This window comes from Apostichopus japonicus, chromosome 11 (assembly GCF_037975245.1).
Source record: "Apostichopus japonicus isolate 1M-3 chromosome 11, ASM3797524v1, whole genome shotgun sequence".
Lineage (NCBI taxonomy): Eukaryota > Metazoa > Echinodermata > Holothuroidea > Aspidochirotida > Stichopodidae > Apostichopus > Apostichopus japonicus.
The window spans coordinates 14576984-14602637 of NC_092571.1; the positions used below are offsets into that span (position 1 = coordinate 14576984).

Consider the following 25654-nt stretch of genomic DNA (forward strand, 5'->3'; position numbering starts at 1 on the left):
CTTCTTTAAACGCCTGCTATGGCAATGGGATCCGATAAAATTCTGTTTATATTTTAAATGGCCTGAAGTCGAGGTTTCCTAAATGAAAAATAATTCATTACGAATCAGTAATGAATTTGTGACGCAATTTAATACATGACTGTGACAGGACACCATGTGATGACTGCCAAAAGGCATTAAGAGAACGTCAAAGTGCACAACGTAGTTTCAATAGCTGTCATTTATTTTTATCAATAAAAATACAATTAATTAACTATTAAACTAGTCTAGTAACCATGCTCATAAGCATTTAGTTTCAGATGGCGCTGTACCACTATATAACAAGAGGAAGTTATAGAATTTTAACCGCATGTTTCTTTAGGTGATAAGAGTAGATAGAGTATGTGTTATTAAATGTTCTTGTTCCTTTCAAGTAGGAGATCGATTGTTATGAGCATATATTACAGAGGACACATTTCTCGGGTGGAATGTCTTTATCTGTCTCTCTTATATACATCATCCAGCAATTGGTATTGGAATGATCTTGAACACCTGATCACCTTTCATTGACAGTCATCTGTCGCAATATCCTGTAATTGCAAATCAAACAATAATGAAAACCAATAATATAGTTACGGTGGTCCTAATGGAACAGACGAGTTGCAGACTAACTGCGTTAGTATAACCCGACAACTAGTGAAAAATACAATATTTGGCATGTTGTCCAATTACGTGCAGCACTACAACTGATCACGTTGGGATTCTTCGTCAAAATGCCAATGCATAGAATCGCTTCTCGGCCTTTTGGCTAAGATCATGTGTAGTATATGTTCCCTTTCGAGGGGAATGGTGATACACACCCGACGATGATCACAGAGTCAAAATCTCGATGCAAGGGGACTGGGGTTGAGAGCTGATGGTTTAGTTAAAGTACTGGTAGGGTTTGGTGTTGAAAGCATTTAAGCCGTGACGTTTTGAACTCCTCTGGGCGGATCACGGAAACAGCACAGTATTGTTACAACCAATAACAATCGGTTCCGAACCACTGGGAGTACCATATTACGTAAATACCCCCTAAGTGAGAATATCAGCATATATGCCTGGAAGCTTGGCCTCCTATGCGTTGTAATAGTTCTGACCAAAGTCGTTCATGATGAACACATTTCGGATATCTTACGATGTTTCTAAGTTCCTAATATCTGAAAGCTATTAGTCTGGTCCCCTTATTATGTACATAAGATAGTATACTATAGTAGTTCATTTTTTCCTGGCTCGCTGTAGCGTGGTTTGCGCTGCCGTAGGTGATATAGGTAGGATGGACGGGGAGAGGTCATTTTTGCATTCAAAGAATATTTATTTCTTCTTCATTTTTTTTATTCTCCTCTACATGTTTCCTTTAAAGTTTCTCAGCAACCCTAGTCACCTCAATCAATTAGCATATTATTTGATGTACCCAGCATAATTTTATTCATTTATTTTTATCTATATTCATGTTCTCTCTCTTGAGTAAGTTTATGTCTTCGTTTTTATTGATTAAGTGATTGAAATAAAATTGAATTAGATTACAAACTTGAATTGTACTGAGTTTTAACGGTCAATACCGCAGTACAAATTGTATGTTTGCAGTATGTTTGTGTAACTTAAGTGATACCGGGTTGGATATTTGAATTAATCAGGTTGTTATTTCAAGTTACCGTCGATTCGTCTCTTCCACCCCTTTTCTACTCAGTTCCGATGGTGGCAAGGGGGAAGGTTAACGCTGCATACCCAATGCTCTAATGCCGCAATGGTATTTCCATACTGTGTGCATGGAAATGATTTTCAGCAAACATGGATTACTTTAGTGAACAGCCCCCAGCATTAAAAGGTTTAAGGAAATAATTGCTCTATTTAGGAGACATGTGGGTTGAATTCAGTGTCAGGGGGCTGCCATTTTGATGAGATAAAGGAGTATAAGAGATGACAGTCATTGCGGTTAATTTTAAGGGGCGAATATTCGCCGTCCAATTGTTTTTATTGTTTTTACCACCTATACTTTTCTATTCATTTTACGCAACTAAGAACCTTGGCGGTTGAGGGACCAGTGTATTCAGCCACCGTCACAGACGATATGTCTGAGACGCAAAAAACACATTCCATACTTGTCTTACGTTTTCAGGAGATTATACCAGCACCAAGATGTTATCATGCGGTGGAAGCATTGCCAAAGACCTTTATATTTGATTTTTATAGATAAAAAGCATTGCGAGGGCCCTAGCTTTTACATTGTGAACTTTTTAAATAAGGTCTATAAAACTGAAATGTCGCCCTCACATTCAAGAGAAAGTTATCTCTTGTTTCTAAATGACAAGCTGTGCATGGTCTTTGAGCTCCTACATGTGAAATGATGCTTGCATTTTGACATTAATATAACGTCCTTTGTGCTATTCTTTCAAAGTTAATTAAAGATAGTTTTCACGTACCCAAAACAAGTACCTAATATTTGTGAACGATTAGTAACACGCTTTCCTTACCATTGGCCAATCTTATTAGACATTGATTATACACGTTGTTGGTTTCTATTAGTATTTTAACATGTCCTTTTAATACTTCACAGTTATTTATGGGTAGATGTAATGAACAAATTCGACGGCATGTTTCACAGAATCTATTAAATCTCTTTGAATAAAAGGATCTATATTATTTCTTGTTTCATCGAGTTATACGACTTATTGTATGTTGTGTGAAACATAGAATGTTAACTACTCCTATATATTTTCTACTTAAACGAAACGAAACGAAACGAAATTGAATATAGAAGTTGGTTTATTTGATCGTTTTATATATACCATCTTAAAAGAATATTATTAATATCTTAACGTCGCTAACTTTAAGCAATATTGTTATTTTACAACAGTCACGTCCTCCAAAATTCCTGCTCTTTCACAACGTTTTTATTTTCAAAGTTGGTCAGCCAGTTGAATTGGCCCTCTCATGTATCATAATATCACCCAAGAACCTTGATGAACAGTGAGCATTAAATGCTGGAACTGTGGAGAAATGGGTCATTTTCAGAGGGACTGTCCCTACCCCAACCCCCACACCCCTCCCTCCCTGAAAGAGGTTACCATGCAGAGGAGGAATAGAAACAGGAAAAAGAGAAGTCGGTATTGCAGGACAAAGATGGACTAGTCCACATGGTAATCCCGTCGATGTACCACTCTCATGGACGAGGCTGCGGTCTGTGGGTGCGAAAGGTTTTTTACGTTAAGTTAGAGCTGGAGGGTGTCGAAGTGAGCATACTTTTTACTTGACCAGCCCTGGGGGAACTAAAATCGTCACGGTCAAACGGCACTGAAATACTAAACTCCTCTCATAAACAAAACTCACAACTCAAGCAACCCAAAACAAGGCCGACCGACGGAGACAAACAACCGACAACCCCCCCCCCCCCCAACCCCAACCAAAAACGTAGAAAAAACACAAGTCAACCCTGGGTCTGTTACCACTACAAATAATTGCTTAATGACAAAAAAAGGCGATTTACTTTCCAGATGAATCACCCCAACCCTCCAGATTTCTCAGTCAAACTGTTGCATTCCAGTTGTAAGTTAAGGATTAAAAAACAATATTCATAGACGGACAGTGGATAATGTAACTTCACAAAAAAAATCCAGAGATTTTAGTAGATACATTAATTTCTGAAGGAATATTTGCCGATCTTGAATATTAAAAGGTTATGTCTGGACAGGGAGAGTCACATTCTACATAAACAAACCTTTGGTCTGACATTTGGTAAAATGCAGATAGCATTTCAGGAAAGCAAAATGGAACACTTCAAAACTTTCGACTTTAAATTAAAATTATAACTTTATTTATGCAACCTATTTAACCACATTGTTAATATAATTTAAATAATTAATGGCATTGAAAAAGTTAATCAAACTTAAACATTAACTTTAAGCTCAAATATATATGTTATCGCCTTTTATTTATGGTTTCAAAAATAGTAATAGTATCAAATAAATCATTATTTGTTAAAAATGTGATGTAATAACAGCAACCGTTGTTCGTTTTGTGAAGTAGTTGATGACATATCAAGAGAAGTTATATTTAGCACAAATTAATCAAATTAGGAATTGAATGAAGTATGTATTCATATATTTCGTGCATGGAAAAGTACAATACTTTCTTCCTACGCACTATGGCTTAAGTTTTCAAAAGCATTTGACAGTCACTGCGAAACTTGCAATGGTATATATTTTAATATATAATGTTTCTGTTACTCCTTTCGTTACTTCCGAGCTGTCTGGAATATGTTGAAAATATTACCTACAAAGAAAAATCTCTGTTCATCTGAGACAGTCGCCAACCACTTAACTTATTAAAAAGAGAATAATAATATAACAGTGTGCTTGGTTTCGTTCTTGTTCATGTTTGAAATTAAAGGATTAAAAAACAAACAATGAATGAAGTGATTTCATCCACCAATCAGAGCAACTATTCAACTTGTTAGCCTTTATGTAGGAAATACAGAAGAGATATTACACTTCTAGGTTTTACTTTCACAATTGAAAGCAAGGTAAGTTGTTTAAAGTGTAAATTTAAGTTTAAAGTTTCTCGCGATCGACATTAATAAGCATTCTTTAAAATAACTTTGTATAGTTTATATTAACTTTATTAACTTTGTATTAAATTGTGTAGATGCTTGTAAATGCTTTAACAAATGAATCCGTCTATCATTACACAACAATTTGACGCTCTCTTTGAATTATGTTTTCTTATAGGGTTCAGGGTAGTAGGGTTAATGGGTTAAGAATCTTGATGTGATGAATGTATTCATTGATCGTTATAGCATTAAACTTATATTCGTGGCACAAAATACCAGTTATAAGAAGGAACTGGCTAATGATATTTTTTCGCCCAAAAAAATGCACAACCATATACCTCATCTAAATATGGTAAAACTTGTCCTTCAAAAGTATGAAAAATTCCTTTGTTTCTGTGGAAACTTTGTATTTTTTAAATTGTGCCAAAAATTAGTATGGACAAAATAAATTATGGAAACTTATGAGAGAAACAAATATAAACATTAAGACAGGCGCTATATTGTCATATATCTACCATATACTTGTTAATATTACACTCATGAATGTTACAGCAATAAAATATGCGAACACTGAACTAGAATATTTCATAAAGAATGTTGTTTTCTTGTTTTCTTTAGTATTCCGAAAGAGTATTATAATTTTGCAACGAAATTAAACGATTTTATTTGTGTTCCACAGTCTGCGAATACCCGGTTTTAAAGCGTCACATTTCTTTCTCCATCTTCCAATTAAGCTCTGTTGCCCCCTCTTCTCACCTTGACAGCAGCAAGTGTGGACCAGCTTATCATTTCCATGTGTATTATTTGTAGACAGTAGAGATAGAGCAGGTGTAGGTATGGTTTCAATTATAGACAATTTGTCCGGAAATGTCTTCCAAAATTTGAAGAAATGTTTTTTTTTTTTTACATTATGTGCAACATCGAATACTTTTTGTTGGAAAAAATTGAACGACCTTTAACTTGAGTCTCAATTAATGTTATGAAAGGAAGACAAAAATCGATTCTTTAGAGCAACCGCTGTTTGTAATGTTCCTATTTTGTCTGCAGTTTGGCTGATAACCCTGATTGGTTGAGTGTCCTTTCAAAGTTTTTTTTTGACATCATGTGCAACATCGAATACATTTTGCTGAAAAATTGAACGACCTTTAACTTGAGTCTCAATAAATGTTATGAAAGGAAGACAAACATCGATTCTTTAGAGCAACCACTGTTTTTTAATGTTTCCTATTTTGCATACATTTTGGCTGATAACCCTGATTGGTTGAGTGTCCTTTAAAAGTTAGAAAGTTCCAAAAGATTGAGTGCATCACAAGAGAGACTTTGAGGCGAAAAGGGGAGAAAACAGCAAATTCCAGGTCTAATCCTAACATCGCCCATGTCACATGGACAGATTTATTATTTTTAGATTCCCAGAAAATCTGAAAGGTAATTGATCTACATTTTGGGGTTTTACGTGCTATTTGTATGCTAGGCAAACTATCGGCATTGACAACTACACTGTCAATGTATACTACGAGAAAGCCACCAAATTGCAATTTGCTGGAAAATTCATAATAGCTCGACTGTAAGAAGTACGGTCTTCGCCACAAGGACACTACAAAAACAGTCCAAGTGAGAGGTAAATTGTGTGAAGGAATACCAAATTGTTTCTAAATGATTTATTAGATATTGTCTATTGAGATATTCTCATTAGTATTATTGTTCTATAGTAGGAGTTATAGCAAACTATTGCGCATATCTAAACGAAATTTGTAAGGCTAACAGCAGGGTTTGGAGGTGGGCTGATATTTTTTTTGTAACGGTGGGCTCAGTAAAGGGAATAATGTAGCAGTTCTTTTCATTACTTGGTAAGCAATATTAGAGATATATCGCTTTTCACTTACAAGCTACAATGACTGCATGAACTACATTAACGAAAGCGTGGGCGTGTTTGCTTTCTTGGCTCGCGTGACTTGATTTATTTTTGTTAGAGCGGTCTGGTTGCATAGTGCAGTTTAGACGTTTTGGTTCCCGCAGGGCGGATCACGTAAAAAGCACTACATTACTGCAAGCTTTGTATAATATATGCCCATTCACGTTGTCATTGAAAACTGCTATAACTCGATAATATAAAACCGTTCGTTAAGAAATCTTCTTCCTGATATGTACCCTGAATTGTTGCCATCTACCACCTATCTGCTTTCGGCTGTCTACAAATTCAGTTTCATAAGCTGCAACATATCAATCAAATGTTTTATTTGCAAGTATGTTCGTTCTAGTTAATAAACATAACAAGTGCCATCAATAACTACATTCTGAATTGTTTGAAATAAAGTCTAGTTAAACTTTTATATCAATCTCCCTTTTAGAGGGAAATTCATCGCTTGTTTGAAAATGAAAGATTTGGTATTTAGGCCCATTTAATGCTGCTTTTTACTTTTTGGCCTATTTTAACAGTAACACTTTATGTTATTTCAAAGGTAAATAAAGATAGTCGACATATAAAATATGAGCAAAGGGTAACACCCTCTGTCTGTCATTGGCTAATCGTATTATTATGTATGTGTTTTATGTATGTGTACGTGAACAGGGTTTTTTCAGGGACTCTCAGTTTAGGGATAAAAAAATGTAGTGAACAAATTCTACCGCATGTTTCACAATATCTACGTAATGTTTTTATATTTCTTTACTGAATGTTCTTTATACTTGTTGATCATTGGGTTATACGGACAGTTACTGTATGCAATACGCTGCCTTCCTTTGTTCCTGGTAGTGCACCATGTGTCATGGTCGGAGACTGTCCCCGACTCGGGTCTTGACAGACTCGGGCTTTCTGTGTCTGCTAGTACTGACGTTGGGATCACAGAATTGGACAGATTCACTTCGGCACACCTTTTAGCCTTTTAGCTCGCTTGACTTGAGTTTTCTTTGTTAGAGTGGGATGTTTAGGTAGTGTCGTTTGGCCGTGACGTTTTGGATCCCGCAGGGCGGGTCACGTAAAAAGCACCTTTTAGCCGATGTCTGGAGGCATATGCACCCGTGTAGTACGGTGTATATGTGGGTGAGGCCTAACGGAGAAGATGCCTCCAGGATAGATCGAGTGTATGCGCCCGTAAGTTTTCAATTTTCGGGTTGTGAGACGCTCAGCTGTCCACTCTCTGACCATGACACTGTAGTAGCACGTTTTGTTTTTCCTTCCATTTTCCAGATCGGGCGAGGCCTATGGAAGCTTAAGTGTCAGATTCTTGGCGAGGCAGAGTTTCGCCAGGGTTTCGAGACCAGGTACAAAGGATGGCAAACATTGAAGCAGGCCTTTGCTTCTACATCCCAATGGTGGGATGATGTCAAGTTGCGCATCAAACGCTACGCAATTCAGTATTGCGTGACCCGCGCACGGCGTCGAAGAGAAAAATTCTCGAAGCTGTGCGCCGAGGTGAAGTTTGGCGACCATTCGGCTGTCATCGCCTTGTAGACTTAACTGAATGAAAAGTACCACGGTGCCCCCCGTCAGGGCCCGTGTCGAAGCGGTGGAAGCCGAGGAGCGCCCTTCACTGAGGTTTCACCAGTCCGTTGGCTCATCGGCGGGTGACAGACGCGTCCCGTCTGTGCGCGCTACCGATGGGACCGTGGTCAGTGACCCTCACGGCATTGTCCGCGTAAAGAGTATTATTCGAGTTTGTTTACGCGTGGCAATGTCGACTTGTCGGCTGATTTATTGACGGGAATCTCAAACCGTTCCCCACGGTGTCAATTATATATTGGGGGCGGAATAACCACTGTTGAGCTTTGGAATGCGCTTTCGAAGATGAAAAATGGCAAGTCCCCGGGTTCGGACGGGCTTCCGATGGAGTTCTGCCGAACCTTCTGGGCAATAGTCGGACCCGACATCAGAGCCGTCTTCGAGGACGCCTTCCAAAACGGACTGTTAAACCAAAGTCAATGTCTGGGCATGATTACTTTGCTGCCAAAGTCTGGGGACCCCTTGGATCCCCATAACAAGCGTCCGATCACCTTGTTAAATGTGGACTACAAGTTGCTGGCTAAGGCTTTGTGCAACCGCCTTGCACTGGCTATGCCGCATCTTGTGGGTGATCTCCAGACTTGTGCAGTGAAGGGTCATTGCATCCAGCAGAACTTGTGGCTGATGCGCGACTTGACCAACTCTGTCTCCATTACTTTATGTTTTGTTTAGCGAGTCCCTCTCTCGTCTTTTGGAAAGGGACTCCAAACTTGTTCCATTCGTTGTGCCAGGGGGTGCCAAAGTGAAATGCGCTCAATATGCAGATGACGTGACATGTGTTGTTTCGAGTCTGGGCTCCTCTCGCGCACTCTCGCAGGATCTATCTAGTTTTGAGAGAGCTACCGTGGCGAAGTTGAATCCAGAAAAGACAAAGGGCCTTCGTCTTGGACGCTGGAGATACAGAGACTTACCATTCGGTGCGTCGTGGTCGGATCAGAATATCAAAATTAATGGTATATGGTTCGGCTACGATGCACCTTGTGATGTCACCTTGAACGAGAGGGCTGAGGTATTTGAGAGCAGACTCGAAACCTTTGGCACCTGCTGGCTTTCGATCTTGGGGAAAGTCACCGTTATTAATCGTTTCGTTTCCCCCATCTTGTGGTACCCGGGCGCGTTGTACCCAATTCCGCGTCGCGTCCTGGTACGGTTGGAGAGGGCGATTTTTTCATTCATATGGTCTGGTGGTACAGAGCTTGTCAAGAGGGCGGTATTGTACCAAAAACTGGAGAAGGGGGTACTAGGGGTGGTTCATCTGGGAAGTAAGTTAACTTGTTTGTTATTTAAGCAATTGTTTGTAGCGGTAACTGACCCAGGGTTGCCTTGTTCATATTTTGTACGTTTTGGGGGCGGGTTGCACTCGCGTCAATGGGTTCCGGCGCTGTTTAGCAACAGAGAAGCGCATAGTAGCACATCAAGCAGAGTGGTGCGTGTCATTTGCTCCGCTCTTATTGAGTTGCCCCTTGTTGACCTGTCACGGCCGGCCCTCGTTCTCAGTTCCTTGCGGGATGGGGTCTTGAATGCAATTTTTGTACAGGGACGTCATCCAGTCGAAGTATGGCGTTCGGTGCATTCAAGGCTGAATGGTTGCAGGCTCCGTGATCTTGCATGGAAAATTGCACACGGTGCCTTAGTGACCATCTGAAAAGGTATCACTGGCGATTGGGTGATGGACTGTGCCCGAGGACCGGCTGTGACAGCTTAGAGAGTACTGCCCATGTTTTTTGGCATTGCCCCTTTGTTTTGAATTTGTGGGAGTGGTTTCAGTCCTGGACCGACCGTTTAACGAGAAACCGTACCTGGCCGGTAGGACAGGGCTTTGTTTTATATGGATTAGATCCTCCGGTTTGTTCTGTTGCTGTGTTAAAGCGTATTAATTATGTTTGTTCTGTTGTAAAAAAAAACTTAAGGAATATATGTGATGTTGTTTTTAGGGGGAAATTTGCCAGTTGGCAGGCAGTCCCGGAGGCGGTGAAGTCTGACATTCGCCTTCAGGTTGAAGGCGAATTTCGCCGTTTATCTTGGGCTGCCTTTCTTAGACGGTGATGTGCTGGGGAAGGGTGTTTTGTTTCGCTGCGTGCTGGTCGTGCTTTTGTCAGTTTTTTTTAATGTTTCAGTGGGTGGTTGGGGTTTGTCTCTGCAGGTCGGTGGGCGCATTTACTTTTTTTTTTGGTTCGCTCGACTCAAGTTTTGTTTATTGGAATGGGATGGTTGGGTAGTGCCGTTTGGCCGTGACGTTTTGGATCCCGCAGGGCGGGTCACGTAAAAAGCACTTATCCTTTAACGCTACCCAAGCATCTATCATCAATTTCGGGGTTTTTCCGCTCCCATCATTCAAGAATAATTATAATGAGTCACGTCTTCCAGAGTTCCTACTCTCTATGAACATTCAAAGTTGGTGTGCTAGTTGAATTAACCGTCTTATTTCTTATAATGTCACTTTCTTCCCAACATGTGTTTTCAAGAAAAGCTGCTGCCTCACAGAGATGGTTTCTCACTTGAAATGTTCCCGTGTGCCTCGTAAGTGATATCAAACTTTCAATTGGGGCGAATCCATATTTTTTTAAGGAAAGGGATGGTCCCTTGTGTCGCTGCCCCCTTGTAGGAAGGTGGTGGTGGTGGTGATAACAATGTTCATCTGGATCGACATCGAATTTAAACTTAAGCAAGTCTTCTACAGTTCTTGAATCGTAAGTTAGCTCACCGATGTCTTATCGCCGGTCCCGATGAAAGACGATCAATGCTTCAACGAGAAAATAAATAAATATCATTAATATAGTTCGATAAGTAGTAACATGATTAATGTTCTTCGAGATGAAACACAATTAGATCGCTGTATATATCAGTACGGAGTGCTTGTTCACCTCACCCGTTAAATTTCCTTGAATACAAAATAAATAATTGCATCTGTAACGCAGTAACAATACACACAACATGGATAGAGAAAAAACCTGCTCGTAACGCATTTATTGAACATGCCGTGGTCTCTCATGTTCATGAAGTATTTGCATGTGAGCTGCTCTCGTTTTCTTCTTTGAATACAAATGATATTTTTTTAATGATTACGTTATATCATTAAGTATGTGGTGTGAATTATAGATGTATTCATTTCCAATAAATAACGTGTATTTCTCTCAATCCGCTGGATGTTACCGATTGCAGGTATGAAAGAAGCGTGTCATTATATTGGGCATTGCAATTAAAATTTTCCTGCAGATATTCTGTGTAATAAAAGTTGTCATTATTTTTAATAGAGCCATAGATTAAAAGATAAGTAATATTAAAGATGACTAGGACTTAACCGAGAATCACGTCTGAAGCATACCAATGTCATCGTAGACAGGGGGTGGGGTTAAGGCCGGAGAGGTTGGTGTAGGTTTAGAAACGTGACGAAACGTTCCATCTTGATATAATGGCATTCCTGGGAAAAAAAGTTATGCAAAATGATGTCAGATTTCCTGTCCGCGATAGCTTTACCAAAGTTGTTGTGCATTTCATATCAATGAAGTCACAAATGACTAAAAAAAGCAGGTATAATGCTATTATGTTTTAATCCATTAAGGTTTCATAGTCTGACTTATTTCTAGCACCATAAGTTTACTTTATTTAACACCGTAACAATTCCAGGAAGACAAGGCGTAAGGTTAAGCGAAAAGTTGAGTACTGCGGTGGGTACTAACTTTTTCGATATTCGAACAACTTAGAGGTTCCTTATAAGTGCTTTACTGTGCATATCAGATGAGACTTGTTATAATTATAAATTAAATCAAGTGAGAAGTGTTGAAGGTACCAAACGAGTGTCACGAGGGTATTTCATGAGGGTCCCGAGAAGTGCACTAAGAGATAGGAAACCTACAGGTAAGGGAAATTGTGATACGGAGACTAAAAAATTGGAACCTCGGAAAGTACCGGGTGAGCGCCACTTCTGATAGAACTCGGGTCATCTTTTGGAAAGTTCCTGATAGGTGATCCTGTTTTCTACAGCATCTCTGTAAATAACGTGCCAACCGGACATCTGCAAAAGAAAAAAAAATAGTCCGTGACTGGAAAACTTAATTAGACCTTTAAACAATGCGGTACATCAATAGTCGTGCAATAATGGTGTAAAGATGAAGTATTCAAATTAGTTTAAACACCATTATGATACAATGCATCTAGATTGACAAATACCAATCATTATATCCAGACCGCTAATAAGCTACATTATAATTATATTTTTTGAAACACAAATACCAAAACGATACATATAGAACCGTTGAAAGCCATTTGATGAAAAAAAAAAAAACAGAATAACTAATGATAATTAACCTATGCTAAAAAACAATACACTTAATCTTACTTAAAAAAAAATTAACATATACGATGTACCTCTAAAACACGACATCACAGTAGCCCCAACACCAATAGGAATAGATCAGTAACTTCTTAAATTACTACACTATATCTAAAATCAATCAAAGGAAAACCTAATATTACAATCAGAAACCACTCAAAGGGATATGTACAGAACCAAGGAAAGAAGTAATAGCACATTTGGAATCCTAAAGAATAGTCATAGTAAAATCTATCCTACGGAAAGATCAATACTTTGAAATCTCTTTCAACTTATTGGCTAGTCAGACGATCATAAATGCTGAATGATTATATAAAAAAAAAATATTAAAACACCGAACGATTATCTATAGAGCCTACTCAAATACGGTACACTAAAATGATATTTTCATAACCATGGAAACATTTACAAACCCTTGTACAAAGAACTTGTAATCGTCAAGTGTAAGTATTCAACCATTTGGATCTGTTTTGATATTTCAATAAGGTATAATTAAGAAACTTCTCCGAAAGTTTTAGCGTTGTATTACAATTGCAATATTACAATTATTACTTTGTAAAAGAATAGAAATAACCACACAATGCCAGTTGCGTATAAATAGAAACATTGTTCAAATCAGCATATATAAACTCTCATGAATAGGTGGTTTCGTTTAACGAATATGACACAGAATCACTTTATACTTTCACTTACCTAGGTAACAATAGACTATTGACACTGAGTAGTTTTTTACTTTCCCCTCTGTTAATAAATGATCGACGTTGTCTGTTTTTTCTCTCTATCCCTCATCTTCAAGTTAATAGTACACTAATATGTCAATGACTGGGTGCATATGACACTGACGTTCGTTAACATGTGTGTACTAAGTCTAAAGTGCTTCTTCTCTTCAAACAGATCTGAAGTCCTATAAAAATTACATCAGAGAGAAGTCTTCAATACACCCAAGATTCAATCAAAATCAGTATGTGAACAATATTCAGAGGCTTTATTAACGCATATTTCTCACTGATCAAAGATACTAACAAAATTCAAACGTACACGAATCATTTGATACGGGTTAACTGTTTATACGGAAAATCTACCTTTGGTCAATGTTTTATCTGGTATAACAGTCTACGGGAATCTTAAATATGAAATGCTGTAAGGCAAGACACGATTCACTTTATACCAATTTACAATGAATATGTTGAACATCCTATTGTCAACGTTCACAAGGTTATAGTCACATTCAAGCCCCTTATTTGATATAGTTCGAGAGAGGCGTAGTGATGACTGCTGCTCAACGTAATATGTACTCAAACAGCTTATTATTATTATTATGATTGTATACTCGTGGACCCCAATACATCCGGCAACAATAAAGAAGATATGCACTGTAGTGTTTTTCCTTAACGAGGTTTGCCACTAAAATCAGTTCAACATATATTCAACTGTTTTAAGCGGTTCGTTTACTTTCCGCAGACATATTCTGCAATGTCACTTTCTAGTTAACAGTTTAGGATTGAAAAACCCAAATTTTAGATGAACAAAGGACAATTTCCGTTTTATTACTCTGCTTTGGTATCAAAGTAACTTATCCCACATTCCAAATATCCCACAACCGAAAACAGAAAACAATCTTTTCATCTGACAGTCGGTTCATCTTGACAAACAAATCCATTCAGTGCTCTCGGGAAAAGACATTATCAGGAACATTTCGACAAATAAACCGGGAAGAAGGAAGGGCTCCATATTGAATTATGTTAGTTTACAAAAATCTCCAACTGCTTTTACACGCTGTATGTTAACTACCGCAGATTAATGTTGCAGTGTCGCGTTCCTGTAGAATGTTTAGGGCTGGAAAACCTCCGTGTGAGTATCTTCTTGAAATAAATAACGATTGAATCCATATCTGTAAAGAGCATCCCATCGTACAAAAACGTACGGACAGATATGTCTCCGGTGTGACACAGCTCGGTAACATTCTACTCAAATCTAAGTACATCTATATGATATTTATGAAGAAGAAATATCAGAGAAGGCATAAAACTTCGAATAAGAACAGCTTGACGTGATAGTTGATAATCTTCACTATAAAAATATCAATCAGTTCTCTTTGGAGAACAACGCTAGCAGGAACATTACGACATTACGAAGGTTTCGTCTCAATAAATATTCGACTGTCTTTAAACTGTGCGTTAACGATGTTGCCGCAAATCTTATTTTACAATGGCCCGTCCTGTTAAACGATTAGGATTGAACTACCCAAATTCGATTAATTATAATCTAAGTACTATATAATATTAATATGGAAAAAAAGCTCATCTCCTAAAACCAAAGAACAAACTGTTGATCTGATTTGGTCCTCCTTGGCAATACAAATATAAACTTTTATCTGGGAAATATCGTTAGCAGTAACAAAACAAAAACTAAACCTGAAAATGGAAAATCTGTTCATGATAAAATCTTAGTTTAATTAAGATTGAAAACACATCATGAACTTACGATGAATAATATTTTTCCATGTGATTATTCTACTTGGAATGTATAACGCTTTAATCTATGATACATATCCACAAATAGCTGATTGTACGCAATATTACGGCCAGATTTGTCTCCGCTGTGAGTCGTCCCCATGAGTTTGAACACTTATCGAAGTACTATATAATACTTTTATGAAAAGGAAATATTTGTAAAGGTATCCTATAACACACAGAATACACAGATACACAATCCGCATGCGGAATGTTTCGCTAGCAGGAGCATTACGAAGAGGAAGACAGGAAAGGTAAACCATCCATATTGATAGATTTCAGTTCGATGAATCCTGAAATGTGTTCATGTTGTGCGTTAGTAACAGAGAATTAATTATTTTGTCTCATTTTCCACATGACTAGGCTTGATAACATATCATGAACGTTCGACTGATATTCTCCGTGTGAATATCTACTTGGAATAAACAACGATTGAAGTTATCATCCATATAGGAAGGAACATTTCATTTGTACACAAAAGTACAAACAGATATGTAGCCGCTCTGTGATATCTCGGTGATGTTCAACTATAATCTAAGTACTATATAATATTTATGGCAAATCTACATAAAACCAATATCATTACAGTTGGTAATATCCTTGTGAGTATATACTTGAACAAAATAAAGATTTTATCCAGTATCCATATAGAAAATTGTATCCCATTGTATATGTATGTAAGGACATATACATGTCTCCGGTTCAGTTCTTGTCTGACTTTTGTGAAGAAGAAACATCAGAGAAGCATAGTAATTTCCAACAATCGAACAAGAACAGGTTGACCTGAAAGCTGGTATATCTTGCCAATAAAAATATAAGTCAGGAAAACCAGGAACATGACGGAGAATGAAACAGAAAAAAAAGGTAATAGGTCACTACATTTGCAAGAAATTACTTCGAAACATGTTAGTTCACATTTAAGATGCGAGTTACAGCCGTTCCTGCAGACGACTTACTTTGCAATGTCGCGTTCCAGTTAAAGGTTATGAATGAAAATACCAAATACAATGAATCTTCTCCGTTTGTGTCTCCGATTGTACGCAACACTACGGTCAGATTTGTATCCGGAATTAGTCATTCCCATGAGTTTCAACACTAATCCATTGCAAGTACTATATAATATATTTATGAAAAGGAAATATTTGAAAAGGCGGAGTGACATATACAACCAAACAACATATTGTTGATATTTAGTAAAGCCATTGACAACAAGTCAAATCAGTATGCGGAAAATGTCGCTAGCATGGAAGTATGGTATATAATCTCCCCTCCAAATCGCATAAAACATCGTCGCATTGTAGGATTGCAAATGTTCGATTGATAATCTCAGTGTAAGTATCTACTTGAATCTATGATCCATAGCGGAAAGAGCATCCTATTGTAGACAGAAGGCCGACAGATATGTTCTGGTCTGGGATATACCGGTGGAGTTCAACTCTATTTTATTTAATACTATATAATATTTATACGAAAAGGAAATATATAGAAAGACCAAGCTACGCAACTGAAAGACAAGCGAATAACAATATTTAGATCCGACAGTTCTTCCATCTTGACAATAGAAAATTACAATCATTATTCTTGGAAAATAACGCATTTACACCACGATTTCGAGGAATAAAATAGAAAATTTAATTCCGCGCTGTCGGTATATTGCTTTCTAGTTGAAATTTTTGGATTGAAAAAAAAACATTTATTGAAGAACGATGGATAATCTAATGAAGTCCCCCCCCCCCTACATCTCTCACCACTCCCCCAAACTGAGTAACGGATTGCCCAAGAACAAGAAAAGTTATGACAATTTAACCACTATTATTGGATACATACGTAACAACTTTTGGGTGAAGTAGTTTCCCAACTTTGAGACCAGGTCAAAATTTTCGATTTGAAAATTGAAATTAAATTTTACCAATCCAACCATATTGTTAATAGATGTTAACATTTGATGTCATCGTTGAGTTATTGATGTGTTAATTATATTCAATTCAAACAGCTGCTTTAAGCACAGATATTTATTTTATCGCATTTTATTTATAAGATATTATATTTAAAAGATAGTAATACTATATTTAATAGAATGTAATGAAATAGTTGATGGCCTATCAACAGAAAGGTTAAATTTAGCGAAAATGACTCAAATTAGGAATTGGAAGAAGGATGTTTTTATATATTTCGTTCATGGAAAAGTACGATACTTTCTTTCTCTGCATAGGTGTCTAAGTTTTCAAACACATTTGGTTCCAGTGGGAAACTCTGTCTATACATTTCATATTTATTCTGGATAATCAACGCAAAAATACATGAAATAACAATTTATCATTTATTCCTATTTTTAAGGGTAATTAACGATACATAGACACAAGACCTACTATGAATGAAATTATGTGTAGTTTCATTCATAGTTGAACTATATTTCTGTCGATCTATAACGGATTTCTTTGCTTACCTGTAGAAATATAGGATGATTATCACGGACAGGACGAGTACTACAGCAATTACGATCATCACCAACTTCATTATGTTGTTCGTGTCTGTAGAGATGACATTAAGATATGCAAATATGTTAATATCAGCAACCAAACTACGTAAGTGGATTAAATTCACTGCAAATGGGTGAATGTTCTTCGAAATGAAAACATTGTTTCATAAATAATATTTGTTTATTTATTTATTATTATTTATTTATTATACAAAATTTCTATAGCGCCTTATCCAATCAGAAATTGCTCTAAGGCGCTTTACAGTAAAATACAAACAATCATGAAATACAAATATATAAATCGATAATGTAAGATATAAAAAGGGTAGAAAATTTGTTAAATACCATCTGACAATAAATTGTATAAAAACTGCAAATGTAAAAGCGAAAATGATACAAACAAATTCTTAAAATTTAAAATATATATAAATGTGAAAAAAATTGTGAAGTATATTTACTAACTTAATAAAATGTGATACATTAGATTGCTTTGCTTAGCTCTTAATGCAGTCTCAATTCAAGGTTTCGTCAAACTGATTTTTTTTTTTATCATTTTGCAGTTACTAGATATGTATCATCCAGTTTAATTAAATTTTGTGTAAACTCCGCTCTCACCTATTGACATGGAAAAAGGCTCACATGATGATATTGATTATTATAGGGGTATGCTTCTTACAAATCGTAATTCTGCAGACAAAAATGCTCCATTTTCCGACCCCTGGCTCATTCATCATGGACGCCGACAAAGTAATATGAACCATTGAAAAATCAATTGATAAATTGTTACTCTCATAATCCGTTGAAATAAAACTCCACACGTTTCTAAAGAAACATTACTTTACTCCCACACACAGTCACATATATTAAATGGTGAACCTCACACCACCTCACATCAGATGTTACCCTGTGGTACCCATCACCCCCCCCACCCACCAAATGGAAACGTCGCATTTGATATTCCGTTTGCCCATAAGTACGTCGTTCAATGTGTGATCTATGTGGTTATCGACTCTCTCCTGCAATTATACTGATTGCAATTTATACTGATTGGGGTCCCCGGTTACTGTTAATTAAAAGAGCGATCTATCCCGCAACGCTAACTAAGTTTTTCTCAAGAAGAAAAGAAGTAATTTGTCAATAGAGAATAACCACAAACCAAGTAAATGTTGAAATGTTGTTTACTCACAACGCTCTTACTTGGTCAAACGAATGTAATCGATTTGAGGCAAAGTGACAGATCGTCTTTTATAGCTAATTGATATGAAACAAAATCACGTGACCAAGTTATTATTTTTTCGTTTTGTGCCTTGTTTAAATAAGTATTAACATGCTTTAATATGTGTTAGAATTGTTTTAGAATTTAAAACTAACTTGTAAACTAGAAAGCAATATTCCGCGAAAAATGTACATTTCTTTGTGGTTATGCTGATTAGAGCAGAGTGGAACTGGCAATGAGGCAGAAGACTTCACCAATTAAAATGGGCGGTTGACAGTGCCATTTGCCCAAACAAGGTAGTTAGCTCGATTTGTGGAAAGGAGGGTCATGTTTATCGCGCCTGACCCTTGTCATATATAGCATGGCGTAAACGCGAGGAGCAGCAGACAACGGGACCTGCTCTGCTTCAATTTACAAAGGTGGAGGTCCAGGTGACTTCTACGTGTTTGTTGCCGGGACCGGTGGGTCCCATGCTGTTACTCGCCCTTCCACAGCCCCTGTAGTCACTTACCCATCCCCGACAATTGCGGATCCCTATATGGAATGGATTGGTTTTATGAGGTCGGGAGGCTAACCTGAAGGTCTGCATCAAATAAGGGAACGAACCCGAGTGAAACGGTTGGAGTCATCGTCATAGTCAAATGTGAGGGTGTTACATATTTCAATATTGTAAGTGGATTGATGTCGACTACGTTTGCCTTCAGGAAATTCGCATAACTGAAGAGAATGCCGAAAAACCATGCTGAAAAAAAATTAATGCTCCAGATCATGCAATTTGTAACATGTGACTACCCACAATTTGCTTAGGTTTTGCTCCCCTAAAATATCACACTCAATTTAATATCAATACATTATAAATGTTTCTGTACGTTTGGGTTGTAAGATTGCAAATAATATGTACAACAATGTGAATAAGAAAGGTTGTGTCTTGAATGAGATATTGTCTGCCAGCAATGTTTCTATAGGTCAGGCGTTTTTCTTTAAGATATATCTATTCCGTTCAAATAACGTTCTTACAATCTTCATAAAATACAAATATGAGTAATGACTAACCTTGATAGGTTCTAGAGATGTTAAATTCACATCTGTCAGCGTACTGTGATGTAGCGTGGGACTCCAACGGTTCCTGAGTAGCGATGCACCCAATGGTTGAGTTCTGATCACAAGAAGTAATGTTAACGTAGACTAAAAGCTCTTTAGTTCCGTTATTATCTGTGTAATGTTTCTGATAATCACAGCCCTCGGGTTTGATTACTTCCAGATTTATCGGTGGATACCCGTCTGTTATTGAACAAGATAGGGCTACGTGGTATGATGCAGATGGAGATGAGGAGGGGCCTTCACAAACAAGAGGTGTAGGAGGCTGGTAGACTGTAAAGAGAATACAGGAGATATCATCAGTCAATGATAGATGAAAAGTACAAACATTCCCTTGTTGAAGGTTGAAGGTTGAACTCAAGGAAAGTACCACGAGTAATCCTCCTCAATATATTGAACATTAAGTCATAATGTTTAAGTGGTGCATTCGAATAATTATATACACGGACTGAATGTAAATAATGTAAAGAAAACTGGCGACACTCGCACATGCAATATCAGACTTAACATAACTCCGTGAGCATTCTACCTTATATGAATAATTGACGAATGCTTCCAAAATGTGACGTTATATTGTAGACACCTACACCTCGTTAAATGCGTGACTAAGTTAAATACATTTTCATCTTAAGCATTAGGCAAAAAGTATCCCGGAAGAACCTTTCGAACCACTCCTATATACTCTATGGAGAATTACAGCTTAATATGAAATCAATATCATATTTATCGACTTTTTGAGATGCCACAAGACGAGATTAAAAACACAGATGCTATCTTTAATAATTTCGCACAGACCTAGAGCGTATTACTGTACTTTAATAATTATCTTGTTACAAGTTCACTGTTTATGCGCATACCAGATCTGATACTTGAGTCGGTGTGGGATACAAACATTAAAATACGACATTGTTGTAAGGCAAGACAAGATTGATATAAGAAAACATTACAATGTACAGACTGATAGTTACATCCAACCTCCTTGCTGTACTTGTATTGTAGACATACTCATTGATGGCTATCATCGGTAAAAGTATATTCAAAATTGTAATTTGATCAAGACGGTTCATCATTCATTTGTATGATAAGTTTCTCGAGGACCAGCGCGCCACTTTAAAGTAGCTCTGCCATGTAGGACTTTGTCTTGTCAACAATGAACCATGTTAATTCAGTTTTAAACTAGTAACACTAGTAACCCTACAAAAAATGCATGAAAGTGTTACTCCAAGAAGGTGATACAATTATCATATATCACTAGTGTTACCTATATTATTTTATTAGATCAAAGAGCGGATGTCATCGGGCCGTGATTATATTGAGACTGGTATATTATTTTCATATATTTAATACAAGACGGAAGTGATCTTGAGCGTGATAAAATGGCAAAGCAGACCTTATTGTGAAATTTATGGACTGCTTTTCTGCAAGTTGCTTTTGTTTTTCCTTCGTTTAAGTGATAGCGTCTGTCAAGACGACGAGGTTGTGTGCATAAATTTAAAACTTACCAGCCCTACCGATGGAGAAATTATTAAAGACATGATACTAAAATAATCACTTTTCCACGAATATAATTTAAGTGATGGGTAATAAATGTATTTCATTTCTTTGATTTTCTTAATGATAAGTAAATATCATCTCACAAAGGAGATCGGCAGAGTACTAAGCGTTTTATGACTGCTAACTGTATTCTTTTGGTCCGTTCGGTTACAACATTTTACTGGGCTAATATTTCCGGTATTATCCCCAGCCCACTCCTCCCTGTTCATATAAAGCATGTGTTTTGTCACTAGAACCGTGAACGAGATATAAATGAAGGAAAACATCGTTGACCTAGAAAAGCTGGAAGTTGATATCAAATAACACAGTGTCCTACCTGGATATGTCTTTGGAACTTCCCAAGCACAGCTATCAGAGAAACCTGTGATGGACATAAGGTCTAAGTATCCCTGGGTAGCCAAACAGCCCACTGTTGAATTACCACTACACGAGGTAATATAAATCTTTAACACATTATCTTTACCTTCACGTGAATAATGCTCCTTAAAACTACAGTTATTTGGTTCAATAATATGCAAGTCTACAACTGGATATGCGTCTGGAATGGAACATGTCAGTTCAAATTTATAGTCATTATTCGGATGTAAAGTAAGATTTTTCCTTTCACAGAGGAGAGGTGAAGGAGGATGATAAATGGTAAACAGACGGTAAGTATGTTGAACGAGAAGTATGTTATAGTCATCATCGAACAATGACACATGGTAGGTTCCAGCATCTTCTGGTTCGAGGTTTAGGATTGAAAAACCAAAATCATAAAAGTACGATGGATAATATCCGTGTGAGTATTCTACTTGAAATAAATAACGATTGACTGTGTGATTATCATCCGACCAGAACAGCCCAGTGTGAGCAAAAGTACGGGCAGATGTATCTCCGGTGTGGGCCATCTCAGTGAAGTTCAACTCTAATCGAAGTATATATATATAATTTATATTTATATGAAAAGGAAATATCTCGAAAGGCAAAGTCACATCCTACAACCGAATAGCAGTCTGTCGATCTGATAGCTGGTCCATCTTGACAATTAAAATCACAATCGGTACACTCGGAAGAAGATATTAACTGCAACATTAGGAAAAAGAAAAAATCATAAAAAGGTAAAATCTCCATTTTTAAAGAGTTCTTATCTTTACAATATTTACGCTGAGCGTTATAACTACCGTTGATTAGCTCTGCAGTGTAGTCTCCTTTCGATAGAAACCAATCGTAGACAGTAGGTATTCTAGGAGAGGTTAATGTTCGTGCGCATGCTCGGAAGCGTTCACAACATGTAATATCACTATAGCCATGCGTCTTAGATCGCTCATACTAAAAAGTGAAATAAAATATTTCAACAGTCTTTTTCAACAAATTTATATAAAACTACTTTTCAATTCCCTTTCTATTCTGATTGTACGATCTGTGTCGACTATAAATTTGAAAGAAAAGCGTATTTGACGGAGCCTATTTTCATTAACATGAATGTTGCCTGTGAAGTAGCTGTAGTAACTATGACAGATTACAAACATTTGACACAATTTCTTGAACATCCGGGTTCTTTTCATACATGACAGCAGATTATTTCCATTATATTTGACTCTTACACTGACGTCCTCTGCAAATGTAATTGAACAAGGTTACGCATTAAATTAAGATATTATCAATTTCCATCAAATGATGGTGTTTTACTCTGTTAAAGTTTGTAATGTCTACTATAAATGGTGAAGATAAGATTTTGGGGTGATTGAGACAATGCGAGAGCAGAACGACGAGCATGGTTAGCAATAAAAGAGTTTGGGAATACGAGCGAACAATAGAACTAATCTTAAGTTTTTTTTCAAAGCATTATGTTCTTTTCCATCTACTCGATTACCCGTTTCTCACAGTCTTGTGATAGACTTTGAACACACCCTTGTTCTACATAGGCTATACTAACATATACATTGCAGTTCCAAAAACAAAACATGAGGTCTAATTATTATAACAGAAATTTGTCTTAATAATATATAAAAACCGCGTATAACGAAACTTTGCAATTATTTGGTGTTCTTCAAACATTGTTTTCTTAGAACGGTTTAAAAGTGACATCAGGGAGCTTCTATTGTAGAACACTAACTGGTGTATATCTTCCTCATAGTAGGCTAAATTGCTTTTCCAAATATGTCGATCTGATGGCTGGTCCATATTGACAACAAAAATCGCAATGGGTACACTCGGCAAATGACGTCCACAAGAACATTACGAAGAATACAACAGAAAAATGCAACATCTCCTTTTTTATGATTTCAGATCAACAGCAGTACGTTATAACAACCTCTGACTACATATTCACAGCTGCTTTCCTTCGATAGAAACCAATATCTAATCGTAAGTATTTTACAATAGGTACAGGCTCGCGCGCATGCGCAGCGTTCAGAATATAATATCGCTATAACCACGTGTCTGAGGTCGGTCAATGCTAACACAGTAAAATAAAATATTTCGCTGACAGTTTTAATGAAATCATAGAATCGTAATTCTCAATTTTCGTTAATTTCCCTTCAAATTGTAGAATGCAAAGAAGCAATACATAATTTCTCAGTATTCCTGTCATTAGGCTACTGTTCTTTACTCTCAGGGAAGAAATTATGATCACACACGTACGAGCTATCTTGTTATCAAAAAGCGTAACTTTTTGACATTTTATTGCATAGTTTTATTTTCAAGTAATGTTTTTTTTTCGCAGGCAGAAAGTTACACAAAACTAATTATAATACGAAAGCAATGCTTTTATATACAGGTAAAAATAACACCAATCCTAGTTATGCGAAGTAATCCTCTGATGCTGTATAAAGCTGTTTCGTAGATGCTTGGCTAAGTAGCTTTTCTTACAACAAAAAATAACCATGTTATTCTCAGATCAGTACTTTATCTACTTTCAAGTTAAGGTTCTTTATCTACACCATAAATTGCTGTAACAAAATATCTCGCCATTTCATAATAAGTTAACCTAGATTTTGGTGATTAACTTACAATGCCAAAACATGAACATTTATAACGATATCTTCCAATCCCATGAAGACTATCTATTTTATAAAGAAATCAAATGATATTACTGTAGGAAAAACTTTGCAAAATTACACAAAAATCTATTTGCAACAGTAATAATAATGGGTAGGCTTTCATACAATGAAAGATCATGATTTGAGACGTCGATTTCCAAAGTGTCCAAAAATGGTCACATAGTACTTGATGTTTAAATACACAAAAACGCAAACGTACATTAAAGACCCATTTTACCTGTGAAATGCGATAAGAGCACACCGTTGTAACAGGTTGCTGGCAATTTTTATTTTGAAAGTCATCTATAAACCGTTTTTAACTGTTTATTAACTTTTTATAGATTGTTTCCATATTTGTTTATATATTGTTGACTATTATACTAGAGTTTAAATTGGTGTATTATTGATGCATGTATTAGGCCTCATTTTATTTTATTTTTTATCTTGTACAGCACATTGAGTTTGCTTTGCATAGTAAGGTGCTTTGTACGTCTAATTTATTTATTGTTGACTTAAAAGAAACGAAAATTAATTCATACTTCAATGAAATACTGCAGAAAAGCTGCAAACACGAGTATTCGAATGAGGTTGCCTTTGAAGTAGTTGATATTTTTCATAAAGAAAAAAACATGGTTATTGTTACACACTTTTGACAGAAGTTCCTGAACACCTTTTCTTAATATGTGACTGCAGATTATTTCCATAATATTTAACTTTTTCAGTTACGTCCTCTACATTTTGGATAAATTTTTAGCTTCATTATGCTACATTGATAATTGCAATTGCCACGTGCAAATTTAACTTGTTTGCTTATAGTTTTGGATTCTGTCGCTTATTTTATTTTTAGTTACACAAGTTGAAGGTAATTCTTATAACAAATCTACTCGATTCAAAGCAATAAACAAAAAATGTGTACCACCTCCAATGACTTGACTATTTAAATCCTTTCTAAGTCTCTGATTGATTGATTGACCGAACAATATACTTAAACTGACCCTCAAGGTTTTCTCTTAAAGTAATGTTTCATATCACACACTCGATTATCCGTTCTCACAGTTTTGTGATGGGATACGGACTTCCGTGTTCAGCCAATGAATTGGTAACTGTGATCAAACCCTTGCTCTGCATATGCTATGCTTAAATATAAATTAGAAAGAATTAAGGACAGATGTGAACAAAATCATCATCATAAATGAAGCTGTAATGTAATCCAAAGAAATTTTAAAATGAGGTCAAACATGGAGAGGGGTACCCGAGAAATAAAATTTATTTTCATCATCATAACATATTTAATTGGTTAATGAAGCCTTCAAAATGTAGTCCGGTGATACACTGTCCCGAGTCAACAATGGCTGTCGACGTCAATGCCTCTAGT

The 25654-nt window shown here is 36.6% G+C and overlaps 1 pseudogene; it reads left to right on the forward strand.

The window, feature by feature from the left end:
- The first annotated feature begins 767 nt into the window (after positions 1–767).
- LOC139976577 (U2 spliceosomal RNA) lies at positions 768–844 on the forward strand (annotated as a pseudogene).
- The last annotated feature ends 24810 nt before the right edge of the window (positions 845–25654 follow it).